Here is a 15,615-nt window from a genome sequence, read left to right as displayed (position 1 = left end):
TGACTCTGACACATAGTGTCTCAAGTGACCCTGGACAAGTCACGTGACTTTTCAATGATCTAGGCTACTCTCTGAGGTTATAAATTGCCAAGATGGTGCTGGCCTATACTGGAGGGACTTTCCTTATCAGAGAGGTGCCAATACTGTTGAAATCAGATATCCAGTCCTTCTCCCGAGTGCCTATGATCTGAATAGGGCAGCCCCTCTTATTTGAGTTGTCTGGCCTTGTATTTGGGCTTGGCTTAGTTCCAACCACTGACTTGTAAGGCAAGGATTGTATTTTTCTCTATTTTTTGCAAAAGTAGTCTCCAGTGAGTGTTCTCACTGATAATAATGTTGTAGTAGCCATCTTTCAGGACATGGACCTAGAGCAGGGCCAAAGAGTCTTAGAAGCCCGTCTCATACCTAAGGCAACTTCCCAAAATAATTTTGTAGTTCCTTTTTTGAAACTGCCTTTAGAGCCAGCAGTATACATTTTAAATATCCTTGGTGGTGTCAAATGTGGATTTGATTTTTGGAAAAGCCAGAAGGCATTTGAAGCCAAACTGGTCTTTAAGATAAGTGATAAAGCTGAGTATGTTTTGGGTCAAAAAGTGTGACTATAATCATGATTTTTCTCTTGTGGCTGATAAACTGCCTCTGAAGGCAATTCCAAAAATAGGAGCTGCTAACATGTTTTGAGCAATGGCAATAACATTGGAGTGAAAGCAAGGTGATTACTTTGAAAGAAAGAAATAAGCATTTGTTAAAAATTGCTAACTTTATATGACATTTACAATGTGCCAGGAACTTTACAGTTATTATCTCGTTTAATCGTTACTATAACTCTGGGAGGCAGGTGCTATTATTATTATCCCCATTGATGAGGAAACTGAGGGAAACAGAGATTAAGTGACTTGCCCAGGTCACCCAGTCAGTAGGTGTCTGAGGCTGAATTTGAACTCAGGGCTTTCTCGACTCCAGGTCCAGTACTCTATCCACTACGCCACCCAGTTATTTATTTGTACATATAGTCTTATCTTCCAAATATTGAACCTCTAGTGCCAGCATGCCCTTAGTACACAGTGCTAGGCACAGTGAGGTGCTGCCTTGTAGAAGTTTATACAGTCTTGTTGGGGAAACACAATCTGGTTTCATTGCCTGGCATAGGGACAGGAGTTTGAATCACACCCTCTTTCCACAGAACAGGATCCCGTGGGAGCCCCTTCCATTCACAGGTGTTTGGTGTGGGTGCGGCTGCAGCCTCCTGGGAAAATCTAACTGTGAACAAAAGCTCCAGGTGCCATGGCTGGCTGGCATTGTCTCCTTAGACCTTTGGGGCCCAACCTCCTGGTGTCTCAGGTTGCTCTTGGCCCTGACAGCCTAGCTGACCCCTCCCCTGAAATCATGAGGGCCCAAGGTTGATTTCTCCCCATTTCATACGAGACAACGTCACTTAGTTAATCCACTGCCTGGTTGAGTCTTGACCTAGGGACTTCTGCCAATCAGGATGCAGGGGTATCACACCTTATCTCCTGATGAGGCTGTGTAGTTTTTGGAATAGAACCCCCAGTTTTTCATGGGGACCAAGATGCCTTACCGCACCTAAAAAGACCAGCTCGAAGCCTAGAGTCAAACTTCAACAAATTCAACAAGCATTTATTAATTAAATGTTATTTGCAAACTGAAGAATAGAGCAGACTAGTGATGGGGAGTTAACCTCTGAAGGCCATAAAGCTGGGATTCAAGTCCCCCTGACACAAATCACTGAACTTCTAACTGCCCCTAAAACTATACATCTAAGGCTAAAAGCCTTAAGTGCTGTAAGACTGTGCATTGTAGAATAGTTCCTGTCTACATTGGTCCAGGGAGTTTCCTCACCTGGAGCTCCCTAAATGAGGGAAGTCCCAGGTTTAGGTCAATCCTCTCCTCACCAAAAAATGTTTGAGGTACTGTGCCTTGGAGACCTCTTTTTTTGGAAGAGTTTTTCTTTCACCCCGGAGAGAATGAAGCTACCAGCCTGCCTGGATTCCTGGTGTTTTGGAAGAAAAGGCCCCAGAGGCCTTCTCTCTCCCTTCCACCCATCCCCCCCCCCCCCCCCGCCCCCGGCTTCCCTCTCTCCTTCTCCTTTAGTTCTCCTGTAGCAGCCCCTCCCCCTCCTTCCCCTTCCTCATCCCTGGGCCTCTTCAGGCTCTACTCCCAGGTTCCAACTCTGGCTGCCTTCTCCCACCGGGCATTGTGGTTACATCCAGCCAAAGAGGTAAGGACCCTTACATAGCCAGAGTGGAGGGTATCTGTCCTTTCCTTAGCTGGGTACTCCACTCCTGGCCGTGGGATTGTAGAAAGGAGAGAAGAAACAGTATCCCAGGCCAGCCGTGGGCTGGGGCTGCTCTCGGACACATGTACCTACACACTACAGCTGCCACACAATGTAACCATGAAGAGGTTGCTGTGTTTGTTCTGCAGAATGCATGAAATCCGCTAATTCGCAGGACAGAAATGTGTTTGTCTTTCCCAGGAATTCGTAGTATTCTGGTACATTTCACAACAGTGAGGGTTTTTGTAGGCTCAACAAATTCATGAGAGAGCCCAGTGAAGTCTTTGCTCCATATCAGCAGGCACACTGCTAAATTCATTCCACAAAATCGCCTAATCTCAAATGCTTGCCACAAGCCACAAGTCCTAAACCTACAGCAAATAAACAAAAACAAATAAGTAAATGAATGAATGAATATGTGTCCATGTATATATGTGTGTATATGTGTGTCCATACATATGCAAATATGTATGTGTGTGTATTTATATATGTTCAACTATGCAAAAGTACATCTCACAAGGTTGCCTGTCATCATGGAAAGAGCACTGAGCTTAAATACTAGTAGCTAACGTTTAGACAGTGTTTACTATGCGCCATGCACTGTGCTAAGCCCTTTATAATTATTATTATCACATTTGATTCTCACAACCCTGGGAGGTAGGTGCTATTATTGTCCTCATTTTACAGATGGGGAAACTGAGGCAGAAAGCGTTTTGTTTTGTTTTTAAGTGACTTCCTCAGGGTCACATAGCTGGCGAATATCTGATGCTGATTTTGAACTCTGTTCTTCCTGACTCCAGGCCCAACGCTCTACCCACCAAACCAGCCAGCTGCCAATCATGGGATCAGGGACTTAGAGGCCGAAGGGACCTTAGATGTAGTCTAATCCAATTCCCTTATTTTACACATGACCAAACTGAGACCCAGAGAGATGGCTTGCCAAGGTCAAAGAGGTCACCTTTACTAAGGGTCACACCCAGAACTGTATTCTGACTCCAAATGGAGCATTTTTTCTGATACAATAGGCAGCTTTCCTCAGAGACCAGGGATGGGGCTCTAAACGCCCTGAGGCACCCTAACAAACATCCTGGAAACTTGACAGCCATGGCTAGACCTACTTTCACTTTAAATAGGTTGTGAAAAGCTTTGAATGCCAAGCAATAAACTTTAATTTGACCCTAGGGGTAATAGGGAGATATTGGAACTCCCAGAGCAGGGGCATACACTTTAGAAAAATCACCTTGGTGGCCAAGTGGAGGACAGACTGGTGTGGGGAGACATAGACACTTGAGGCAGACAGATCAACCAGAAGGCTGTTTCAGGTGGGAGGTGGTAGGGGTCTGCGTCAGGATGGTGGCAGTGTCAGAGGAGAAATGAGGCATATACAGGAGATACTGCAAAGGTGAAATCGATAGGACTTGGCAGTGTGCTGGATCTGGGGAGGTGGTATTTTTCGGAGTGCCCAGTGGCTGGTGGGAAAAGACCAAGGTCTAGAGAGACTACCTGGGTGCCCAGCAAGGACTGAGGGGTCATGTCTAGTTCAGACTCCTCATTTTGTAGATGGGGAACCTAGGGCCCAGAGAGGGGAAGTCGCTTGGCCGAGGTTATCCAGTTAGCGTGAGTAACAGAGCTGTGACTAAAACCGAGTCTCCTGGCTCTGAGTTCAGAGTGCTTTCCACTTAGATCAGGTGGTCCTGATGGAGAATTGATTCTGAACAAACTGTTCAGACTGAACCATAAATATGGGCCCGGGCAAGCCACGACAAGGAAGAAAAATATCACGGTGGGGGGTTGGAGTGCAGAAGGGTGGGGAAGGGAAGGAAAGAAACCCTAGAATACTTTCCAAAAGTCAGATGAGAAATGACTTTTGGCTTGTCTGCTGCTTTGGATAATCTGTGTCACCTCACCCCCTCCGTGAGCGTGACCATCCAGAAGCTGGGGAAGCTAGCCCATCTCTAGGGCCTCTCTTTCTGCCAGGTCCCTAAGGCTAGTTGGCACCTTGACCACAGAGGGCTCTAACCCTAAACTCTGCCTTCCCCTTCCACACCCCACAACCCCACAATCACTGTGGAACGGGGAATGAGTGTGATGCAGAGGAAAGATCATAGAACTAACCTGGGATCTACTCTTAGTTTTGCCTTTCCTAATTGTTGCCTTGGGCAAGCTATTGACCTTCTCTAGGCCTCAGTTTCCTCATCTCAGTCAAGCATTTATTAAATATTTACTGTGAGTCAGGGACTGTGCTTAGTGCTAGAGAATGTAAAAAGGCGGCAAACAACAACCGACAAAACCACAATCCCTGCTCTTAAGGAGTGTATGTTCTAATGGGGAAGAGGTATATTTGTATCTAGATACATTTAGGATAGATACAGACGATGAGGACGTAATACGAAAGGGGAAGTCATTAGCAGCCGTGGGACCAGAAAAGGCCTTCTTCAGAAGGTGGGATGTGAGCTAAGTCCTAAAGGAAGCCAGGGAAGCCAAGAGATGGAGACAAGGGGGCAGATGCTGGGTATAGGGGGCAGCCAGTGTGAAAGAACGGTGATGAGAGGTGGAATGGCTTCTTCAAAGAAATGCAATGTTGCTGGACCATAGAGTATGTGAAGGCAGTGAGGTGAGAAAAGACTAGAAAGGTTATGAAGGTTAAATACCAAAGAAAGGGCTTTAAATTTGATTGTGGAGGTCACGGGGAACCCCCGGAACTTCTTGAGCAGAAGTGTGAGATGATCAGGGCCCTATTAGAGAAATCACCGTGATGATTGAGTGGAAGATGGATCACAGTAGGGAGAGACCTGAGACCAGGAGGCTAGTTTAGTCAGGAGGTGATTACGGCCTGAAGGAGGGCACAAGACTGCATGAGTGGAGAGGAGGGGACATATACAAGAGATATAGCGAAGGTAGAAATAATGAGATTTGGCATAGATTACATGGGAGTCAAAGATAACGCTGCTGTTGTGAGCCTGCATGCCCAAAGGGGTGTTGGTGTCCTCAACAGGAATAGGAAAATTCAGAAGGTTGGAAGCATTTGGGAGGAAAAATACTGAGTTCTGTTTTTGACATGTTTGAGCTTCATACAGAGCCATCCTCTTTGAGATGTCCAGGAGGCAGTTGGAGATGTGTGACTATAGCTCAGCAGAGATTGGGGATGGATATCTAAATCTGGGAATCATGTACACAGAGATGGTAATTGAACTCTGGGAGTGGATGAGATCAGCAAGCAAGATAATACAGAAGGGAAAACAAAGGGGGCCCATGAAGGAAGGAAATAAGCGTTTAGGAAGTGCTTACCCTAAGTCAGGAACTGTGCTAAGCACGTTACAATTATCTCATTTGATCCTCATAACAACCTGGGAGATAGGTGCTATTATTAACCTCATCTTACAGTAGAGGAAACTTAGGCAAACAGAGATTAAGTGGTTTACCCAGAGTCACACGACCAGTAAGTGTCTGAGGCTAGATTTGAACTCCGGTCTTTCCCGACTCCAGGTCCAGCATTCTATCCACTGGGCTACCTAGCTGCCTCAGGTGGTAATATCCCCTGACTGCTCTACCGGGATTGTGGGATAGCCGTGGTTAGAAGGCATGACATGGATAAGGAACCTTCAAAGGTGGCTGAGGGGGCAGCTAGGTGGCCCAGTGGATAGAGCTCCAGCCTTGGAGTCAGGAGGACCTGAGTTCAAATCTGGCCTCAGACACTTGACACTTACAGTTACTTGCTATGTGGCCCTAGGCAAGTCACTTAACCCCGATTGCCTCACCAAAAAAAAAAAAAAAAAAAAAAAAAAAAAGGAGGTTGAGAAAGATGGTCTGATAGATAAGAGGAGAACCAGGAAAGAACAGTGTCACAAAAACCTAGAAAGGAGGGAATATCCAGAAGGTAATCCATAGTGTCAGATACTGCAGAAAGGTCAGGGAGGATTAGGATTAAGAAAAGGTAGATTTGACAAGTAGTATGGTGAGCACTTCTAGCTTTGGACATCCTAGCAGATAATTTGTTTAAAATCATATGTATGTGTGTATATTGTTGTTGTTCAGGCATTTTCAGTCATGTCCAATTCTTCGTGACCCCATTTAGGGTTTTTTTGGCAGAGATCCTGGATTAGTTTGTTATTTCCTTCTCCAGTTCATTTTATAGATGAGGAAACTGAGGCAAAGAGGGTTAAATGACTTGCCCAGGATCACACAGCTAGTAAATGTCTGAGGCCAGATTTAAACTTAGATAGATGAGTCTTCCTGATTTCAGGCCTGTATGTGTGTGTGTGTATACATATATACATACATAGACATATATATATTCAGAGAGAGAGAGAGAGACAAAGTTTTATTATTCCGAAACCTCCACAGTACGATTCCCATCCTTTATTCTGCTATTAGATGAGATAATAAAGTTATCCTTTGATGGAGGGTATACAGTATATGTAAATGTTTAGCTTCTGATAAAGTCAAAAGACCAAGTTTGTACTTAGTAAACATATGTTCAAATGTGTGGTTGGTCTATCCTTGGGCTGCTTGGATAGCCATAGTATAGTGGATCGAATGCTGCACCTGGAATAAGGACGATCTGAGCTCAAATCCAGCCTCCATCACTCCCTAGCTGAATGACCATGGGTAAATCATATCATCTCTCTGACCCTTAATTACACTCAGCCTCAAGTCTTCCTGCTCCCAACCACCCTCCATTCAGCCACCAACATGGTTTTCCTAACGCACAGATCTGACCAGCTCACTCCTTTATTCAATACACTCCAGTGGCTTCTTATCATTTCCAGGATCAAATTCAAAGCTCTGTTTGGAGTTCAAAGCCCCCTCCTTCCTTTCTAGTATTCTGACACCTTACTCCTCATCACATACTCTTCGATCCAGTGACGTTGGCCTCCTGGCTATTCCATGAACAAGACACTACATCTCTCAGCTCTAGGCATTTTCTCTGATGCCTGCAATGCTCTCCTTTCTCATCTCTGACTACTGACTTCCCTAGCTTCCTTTAAAGTCCCATCTTTTACAAGAAGCCTTTCCCAACCCCTCTTAATTCTACTGCATTCCCTCTGTTAATTATTTCCTATTTATCTTGTATATAGCTTGCGTTGTATATGTTTGTTTGCATGTTGTATCCCCCAATAGATTGTAAGCTCCTTGAGGGCAAGAACTGTCCTTTACTTTTTTTTTTTTTAGCCCTAGTGCTTAGTACTGTGCCTGGTACATAGTTGGGTGCTTTATAAATGTTTATTGATTGATTGATCTTTAAAATGGATATAATATCTTTCATTCCTACCTCACGAGGTTTTTTCAAGGCTCAGATGAAATCATGTAATGTATATTCCAATAATATGAAACTTGGTATATCAAAGCCTAGTTTTCCAAAAAGAAATCTGAAGGCACAATCCCATCGTGAATACTATTTTCACCATTATCATTACCCACAACAAGCTCTGCTTACACCCCTATCACGTAAGCTATAAGAGGATAAAAGGCTATCCGTAGGAATAGAGTTTATATCAATCTTAGGGCTCCTCTGAGGGGGACCTCCAGAATCCTGTAAGAGACGTTTCAAGGCAACTTTTACCAGCTCTGTTTTCTACTGTATCAATTCCCATTAAAATGAAGTTTCACGTATAGGACACTGAATGCTGGTGGACTGAGGCAAAGGCTATGCACATCAGTAAGGGTTTCTCTGTCACATTACACGCAGATTTCTACAAGGAGTAACTTCATTGAGGATGATGGGAGTCCTAACCCCAGGAGGGACTTGGAAGCCTCTGGCTGTTCTTTGCCTTTCTTCAGTGCCCTGGAGACACTACTAAGCTAGGCATGAGCCCAGTTCCAGCTGGGCAGAAAATGGCAATCTTCACACCGTAAATCCCTGTAACAATGTCGTTGTCTTAAAAGAGTTTATTAAGCCTTTCTAGCATGTGTTGTGCCCTTCTGCTAAATGGATCAGAGAGGAGGGGAAAGAGGATGACTACCTAATAATAGCTGACATTTATACAATGTACACACATGGTCTCAGTTGGGAGGAAGGTACTATCAAGTATTATTATCTCTTTTTGATAGATTGGGAAACTGAGACTCAGTGAGACTGACCTCAGAGCTAATAAGTGTCAGAGGTAGGATTTGAATCCAGGTCTTTCAGACTCTAAGGCCAGCACTCTCTCCATTATACCATGAAGCACATAGGATAGACCACACGCTCTGACACATATGTTGTTGAGTGTGTAGTTGCTCATGATGACTTTGTCAGAAGTTTGTGGGCCCTTAGCCTGGGGTGTTAGTCAAAACTTTTAGTCATTGCATATTTTAAAAAAATGAAAGCATATGGGTGATCCTCAATTGTTTTTAGGATCACAATGATTTATGTTTTTGACCAAGAGAGAGAAGTGTGATATAGTGGAGTCCAGAGACCTAGGTTTTAGTTCTGCTTCTGACGCTAACTGTGGGACCTTGAACAAGTCACTGATTCTCCCCAGGGGAGAGTTCAATCAATTTCCTCCTCTGTTTAAGGAGAGGGTTTGGTGGGAGACTGTGTGGGACAATGGAAAAGGGTCCTGGGGTTCCAGATTTGCCTCTACCCTTTTCTACCTGCATGACCTTGGGAAAATCACTTCCTCTCTCTGGGCCTCAGTTTCCTCATCTGTAAAATAAAGGGTTTGGATCAAATGACCTTGAAATTCCTTTCCATCTCTAAAAATCTCGGACTCCATGACTAAGCAGTCCTTAAGCAACCTACCAGCTGTGGCCACCTGTGGTGTTTGCCAGAGTAGGAAGAAGGTTCAGATTTCAGGTAGGATTTTATTATAATGGGCATTTCACAGAAGAAAAAGGAGAGTTGAAGTGACTTGTTTATAGCTCCAGTGTCATGAGTCAGGGCTAATTCATACCCTGGAGTTTCCAGGCCGTTAACTTCTCTGACAGGAGCCGTGAGTCACCGTCAGTTCATCTCCTACGTGGGGGCAGGCCTACGTGTTGCCCGGCCCAGCCCAGGCAGGCACGGATCATTGCCCTCTCACACATAGATAGCAGCAGCAAGGCACACACACACACACACACACACACACACACACACACACACACACACTTTATCTCGTGTTTGAGAGGAGGTGCATGTTTATCCACCTCGAAGAGGTGGGATGTATACACTTTTGGCCCTGGGATAGTAGCACTAATTAGTACTTACTATCAGCTATTCCGTGTTTTTAAAAACAACATACAACCAAATTGAAAAACATTCATTCCGGTACACACACACACCCCCTCTAATCGTGTGACTAGAATTCTTGTTTATTATTATAAACAAGTTTCTTTGGGGAGGAAAAATGATGTCCCTCTGCTCCTTGCCTTCTGCCTCCACCTTATCCCTTCCCCACCCTACCCTGTCAAACACACCAGCGGTCTGTCGGCTAACTGGGTATCTGAGCTTCTTTCGCTAGTTGGGCTCCAGGACCCTGGCTTCTCTTTCTGATAGAGATGGTGAATGATTAGGAAAGGAAATTTTACTTTCAAGGCATTGATAAATGGATCATAGATTTAGAACTGGAAGAATCTCAGAGGTTATCTAGTACAACTCCCTCCTTTTGCAGATGAGGAAACTGAGGCTCACAGAAGTTGACTTACCCAAGATAACAGGGGTAGGAAGTGATAGAGCTGGGATTTGAATCCAAGTCCTCTCTTTCAAATCCAGCATTCTTGGGGCGCTGGGTGGCGAAATGGATAGAGCACCAGCTCTGGAGTCAGGAGGACCTGAGCTCAAATCCGACCTCAGACACTTGATACTTACTAGCTGCGTGACCCTGGGTAAGTCACTTAACCCCAACTGCCTTGCCAAAAAAATAAAAAACAAACAAATCCAGCATTCTTTCCACTGCACCATACTGCCTCTTTAATAATGATATCTTGATTGTATATGAATAGCCTATATCAGATTGCTTGGGAAGGGAGGAGGGAAAGGAGGGGGAGAAAAAAATTTGGAACTCAAAATCTTATAAAAGTGAATGTTGAAAAAAAGATGTCTTATAAAAAGTAATTATTTAGGCAGATAATGGTCAAAATCCATTCTTTAGAAAAATTATTTTGTTCAGTTACTTATCAAATCCATAAAAAATTGGACTAGCAAGTTGTGCATAATAGGTTTGCAGTTTCATGTACAATCATGTTTTTTTATTGTGCTATGTTATGGAAATGCTTGCTTTATTCCATAAATTAAAAATAAAATAAATACATGTGAAAAAATGTAGTCACTGTGACATAATGAAAAGAGTATTGTACTGGGAGGTAGGAAACATGGGCTTTTAGTGTTGGTTCTTCCACTAACTTCCTGTATGATCTTTAACAAATCCTTTCACTTCTCTAGGCCTCAGTTTCCTCATTTGTAAAATGAGGGGATTGGGCTAGGTGAAAAAAATTGGTCTACGTTAAGTGGCACCCACAAACATGACCACGTGCCAACATAATTACTCCATATAAATGTTAGGTTTGTCAGCTGTCAGGAGTTGACCTTGGCAGGTAGGGTCAGCTTGGGCTACAAGGCTTAGGTTGTGTTGAGTGAGCCAGGGTCTGTGTCCTGAGAACTCAGACGAGGCTCTGTTTAGTGTTGAGTTGTTGTGTAAGAGGAGCGTGACAGGGGAGAGTCGTGGTGCTCAGAGAGCTGGTGTTTGGCCCGGTGCCTAGAGAACAGAATGAAAACTGCTGGAGCGTAGGGAGTGTTGTTAGGGTGCCAGAGATTGGTTTTCCCTTTAAAGGAACAGTAGTCTTTGCTTCACGTTCTGAAAGGAGGCTCCCTGTTGGGTATTCAATAAATAGCTTGTCCTAAGTACTCTCCATTGGGGGTGGGGGGGACATGGAGAAGAGTTTTTCTAATTCGAAGCATAATATTTAGCCCCTTCAACCCTCAGATACTCAAATGGATCTAGAATTTCATCGATTTGTGAGTTCATCTCCAGCAATGCATTTATTGACCCATCCCTTCCATGCCTGACCATCCTGTGTAACTCTGGTTTACATCTTCCCAGAAGTTCACCAAGGGAACCTTGCTTTCTCCTGAGGTTGTGAGGGTACCAATGGTACACTCCAGCTGTGCATTTGTCATCCTTTGTCTTTGACATATGACCGGTCCATCTTCTCTTCCCAGCATATGTTTCCTTGATGACACCTTCAAAGTTCCTTGTGGATTACGTGTTGCCCACTTATTCCTACAATATACCGCTTCATTACCCTCTGTATGATACTAATTTTTAGTTCTTTGGAGATTGTTGCATTCCATGTCTTCCATACGGAAAGACGGAATGTTGGTATTAAGAATACGGATCATTGTTTTCACTGGAAGCTTGGAGTCATTAAAGGGCTTTCACAGATTCCTGGAGGCAATCTAGCCTTCTGCCATTCAACTCTGGCCTCAACTCTTTGTCCCTTTGCATTATCTTTCCTAGATATATATTGATGAACAAGCTCTATAGATTGTCCATTCAAATGCAGGTGATAGTCTGGGGTGATAGTCTGGGTGGTAGGCATTTATTTATCCACTTAGTCTTTCCTGTGTGATTGACAGACAGTTTTAACTCTCTTGCAGGAGGCTCTATAATGTTCTGCCACTTGCTGTAGTCGACACAATGTCATCTGCAAACAGGAACTTCTGTAAGAGCTCACTGTTTACAGAGAATTCCTGTTCGGTTTGGACGCTGTGCTGAATCTCCTCTATCACAATGGCAAAGGCAATGAATGCCTTTGACTGGGATATATCTGCCTGTTTTATGCCTAACCTGATTTCTGTGATCAGAAGGTCAGTGAATAAGAGCATTTCTTTTGTGTATCATTAAGGGAATCTTGAATGATTTTTATATATGGATGGGAGAGACCTTGTTGGAAAAGTGTCTTTTTTATTTTTATTTTTTTGTAGCAAAACATTTATTTAATTTCTGGCAGCCTCTTATTTTTTGGCCTTTGGAGCAGCTGTTTTCTGAGTAAGTCCCTTCTGGGCGGGTCCCTTCTTGGCGGGGGCCTTGTGGCCAGAGATTTTCTGACCCTTCAGACCCTTCTGGCCCTGAGCCTTCTTCGAGGGGATCTTCTTGGCACAGACCTTTGCGGCCAGCGCCTTCTGGGCAGCCCCCTTCTTAGGAGACTCCTTCTGGATGGACCCCTTCTGGAGCTTCTTTACTCCATACTTGATAATTCGGTTTCTCATTTTCTTGGCCTTCATGACTTTGTAATAGTCAAAATCTGTCATCTTAGCTTTCCTTTCTCTGGCTTCAACCTTCTTGGCCCATTTTGTGACTTTCTATTTTGTATTGATCTTTTCTTTCTCCCAAGCAGCCTGGACATACTTTGGACAAACACTGTGGGAACTTGAGCACAAAGTCTGTAAGTTGCACACATTTAAACGGCATGCTTCCTCACACCACTGCATGGGCCATCAACCAAAGCCCTGTTCTGATCAATAACATCCACAATAGCTACCAGCTTGCCGGCATGTGGCCCAAGGGAAACGTAGGCCACCCAGCCAGTTTCCACATAGCGCTTGAATACCATATTAGCAGTGCCAAACAAGAAGGGAAAAGGGTCTTTAATGTAGCTTTTTGATCTACTAAATAAAAAAAAATTTTTTATAGTCAATAAACAATGGGCACAGTAGAATTTATATTCTCTGCATTTTTCAGTTAATTGTGAAATGCTAAGGAAGTGGTCCATTGCTGAAATAAAAATCTGTTTGTTCTCCATCGTTCAGTCTTGTCTGACTCTTTGTGACCCAATTTGAGGTTTTCTTGGCAAAGATACTCGAGTGGTTTGCCATTTCCTCTCCAGCTCATTTTACAGATGAGGAACTGAGGCAAACAGGATTAAGTGACTTGCCCAAAATCACACAGCTAGTAAGAGTCTGAGATCAAATTTGAACTCAGGTCCTCCTGACTTCAGGTCCTGTGTTCAATCTACAGCACTGCCCAGTTGTCCGCTTATTCTCTCCTAATTCCTTAATCAAGGATGCCCTCAATTCATATATAGATCATTATTACATTTTGTATAAATGGGAAAATAGATGTGTAGGTTGGTGGTAGTTTTCTTGGTCACTTTTTTTGGGGGGGAGTATTAATAAGGTCCAAGATTTGTTTACACACTATTAGTAACTTCCCCTCCTTTAGATACCTTGCTTATTGATCCTTCAGTACATCTTTACAATTCTGTCTCTTCTAGCATGGATATCCTCTACATACACTTGGTCCAATTCAGCAGTTTTTCCTATATGTTCTGCTTAAGAGAATCTTAAAGAGAAATCGCTCTCATTTTTACCTCCCCTACAAGCACATCCAAGACCATGAAGTTAGGACCCAAATGTGGTTGCTCTACTGTCCTTGATAGTGAAAATAGCATGTTGTAGTAATCTTTATGGATTTTTTCCATTTCTCTTGTAATGATTATCCTTCCATTTTTGTCTTTAATGCCCTAGAGATGACTTTGGTTGGTTGGATCTCTTGCAAAGCTTTCTTTAAAATGGTTTCACCCTCTACTGTCATGAGATGATACTGCCCTTAAGTGTCCATCACTCTTCTTTATAAGATTTAACAAATGAGTTTATACTGAAAACCTGTATTGCCTTTGGCCATTGTCTCACTCCATTTGGCTATCAAATCAAATGTTTGCTGACTGAGACGTTTTCTGGCTTCTTTTGATTTTCCTGTTGCAGTGATAGATTTGCAAATTAAACTTCTGTATAAAATTATTATAATTGGTGCCCATTTTTGTTTCTGTTGTCCCCATTGCTAATAACTTGTTTAAAGAGTTCAGAATTGAGTTGTTTCAATTGTACACTATGTCTTTTTCTCATCATAATTCTTCTTGCATTTTACTAATTCTGATCTTTGCCTTGACAAGTTGGTGGTCTGACTGTACAGAGACAGCTGATTCAGGGATAAAGCTTACATCAATGACAAGTCTTTTCCTGTCTGTTAAAATATAATTTATTTCCTTTTAGTGATGTTATTTGGTGCTCACCATGTCAAACACCTTTCACTTCTTTTCTCAAAGAAAATATTCATGCTTCCTCAACCATGCTTTCTCATCAATTTCTCATCATCCTCCCTCTTCCTGCCTTTATATTGAAATCAATGAATATCAGGTATTATGTTGATTTAATTTTAAAGGTCTTATCCAGTTCAGTGTCAAACTTCTCATTTTTTGCAACTGATGTTGATGTACAAGATGCAAAGAGTTTTGTGGTGGTCTTTTATTGGACATATAAATATCCCAGGAAATATTTTTTCTTGTTTGCCTTTGAACATATGATAAAATCAACTCTGTTAACTCCTTTTTTTGCCTCTCTAGGGAGTACTTGTAATCTATTCTCCCAGTTAGCGGCAATGTCTTTCTTTCTTCTTCTGGTTTTGTTTATGGTGAAAATGTGAAGACTGATAACGATTCAGCTCCTCCAGCAAAATGTCCACTTGTTAAATACTGGACACCTTGTGCTTCTTCAACAAATAATAATAGTTTTTAAAAAGCCTACACCAATGTGGCCACTTTTCAAGGAGCTGGGCACTTGTTTTTTTATTTTATTTTATTTTATTTTTTTGCTTTTTGGTGAGGCAATTGGGGTTAAGTGACTTGCCCAGGGTCACACAGCTAGTAAGCGTCAAGTATCTGAAGCTGAATAATTTTTATTTATACTATTTATGGAGTTGTGATTGGATTTGGGCTTTTTTTTTTTTTGGCTAGGCAATGGGGTTAAGTGACTTGCCCAGGGTCACACAGCTAGTAAGTGTTATGTGTCTGAGGCCAGATCTGCATCACCAAGCTGCCTGAGCCAGGCACTTTTAATCCTGTTTGTTTTTATTCTGATTAGGATAGTGGGGTGGGACTTAGTACTTCTTTTAGGAATGATACCTTTGTGTTAATTTCTTTATCAGATGCTTTTCTTATTGCAGGAAAAACCAGGCTGCATCACTATGGCATAACCGTTTATATTATGCTCTACACACATTGACATATACACTCCTCAGATAACCCTGTCAGGTTCTTCATGCTGCTACTGTTATTTATCTCCATTTCACAGAAGTGAAAGCTTAAAGTGATTTGCCCAAGATCACACAGACAATATGTGTCAGAGTCTGTCCCACTTCACCTAACCCTCACCTCCAAGTCCAGGAAGGTTGGGATAATGGTATGAACACTAAACTTGGAATCAGGGAAAACCTAGATTCACCCTCCTTTACTCTACGGCCCAAAGACAAGAAATCAAAACTCCCTGAACTTTAGTTTCCTAATCTGTAAAATGGAAGATGATAATAATAACAACAGCTAGCATTTATATGGAGCCTACTGTGTGCCAGGCATTGTACTTC

General features: G+C 42.8%; 1 pseudogene; it reads right to left on the bottom strand.

Moving 5' to 3' along the window:
* Positions 1–12,212: 12,212 nt before the first annotated feature.
* LOC114035351 lies at positions 12,213–12,811 on the bottom strand (annotated as a pseudogene).
* Positions 12,812–15,615: the final 2,804 nt, after the last annotated feature.

The sequence above is a fragment of the Vombatus ursinus genome, unplaced genomic scaffold (assembly GCF_900497805.2).
Source record: "Vombatus ursinus unplaced genomic scaffold, bare-nosed wombat genome assembly UNPS02009205.1, whole genome shotgun sequence".
Lineage (NCBI taxonomy): Eukaryota > Metazoa > Chordata > Mammalia > Diprotodontia > Vombatidae > Vombatus > Vombatus ursinus.
This window is presented reverse-complemented; position numbering and strand designations above follow the sequence as displayed.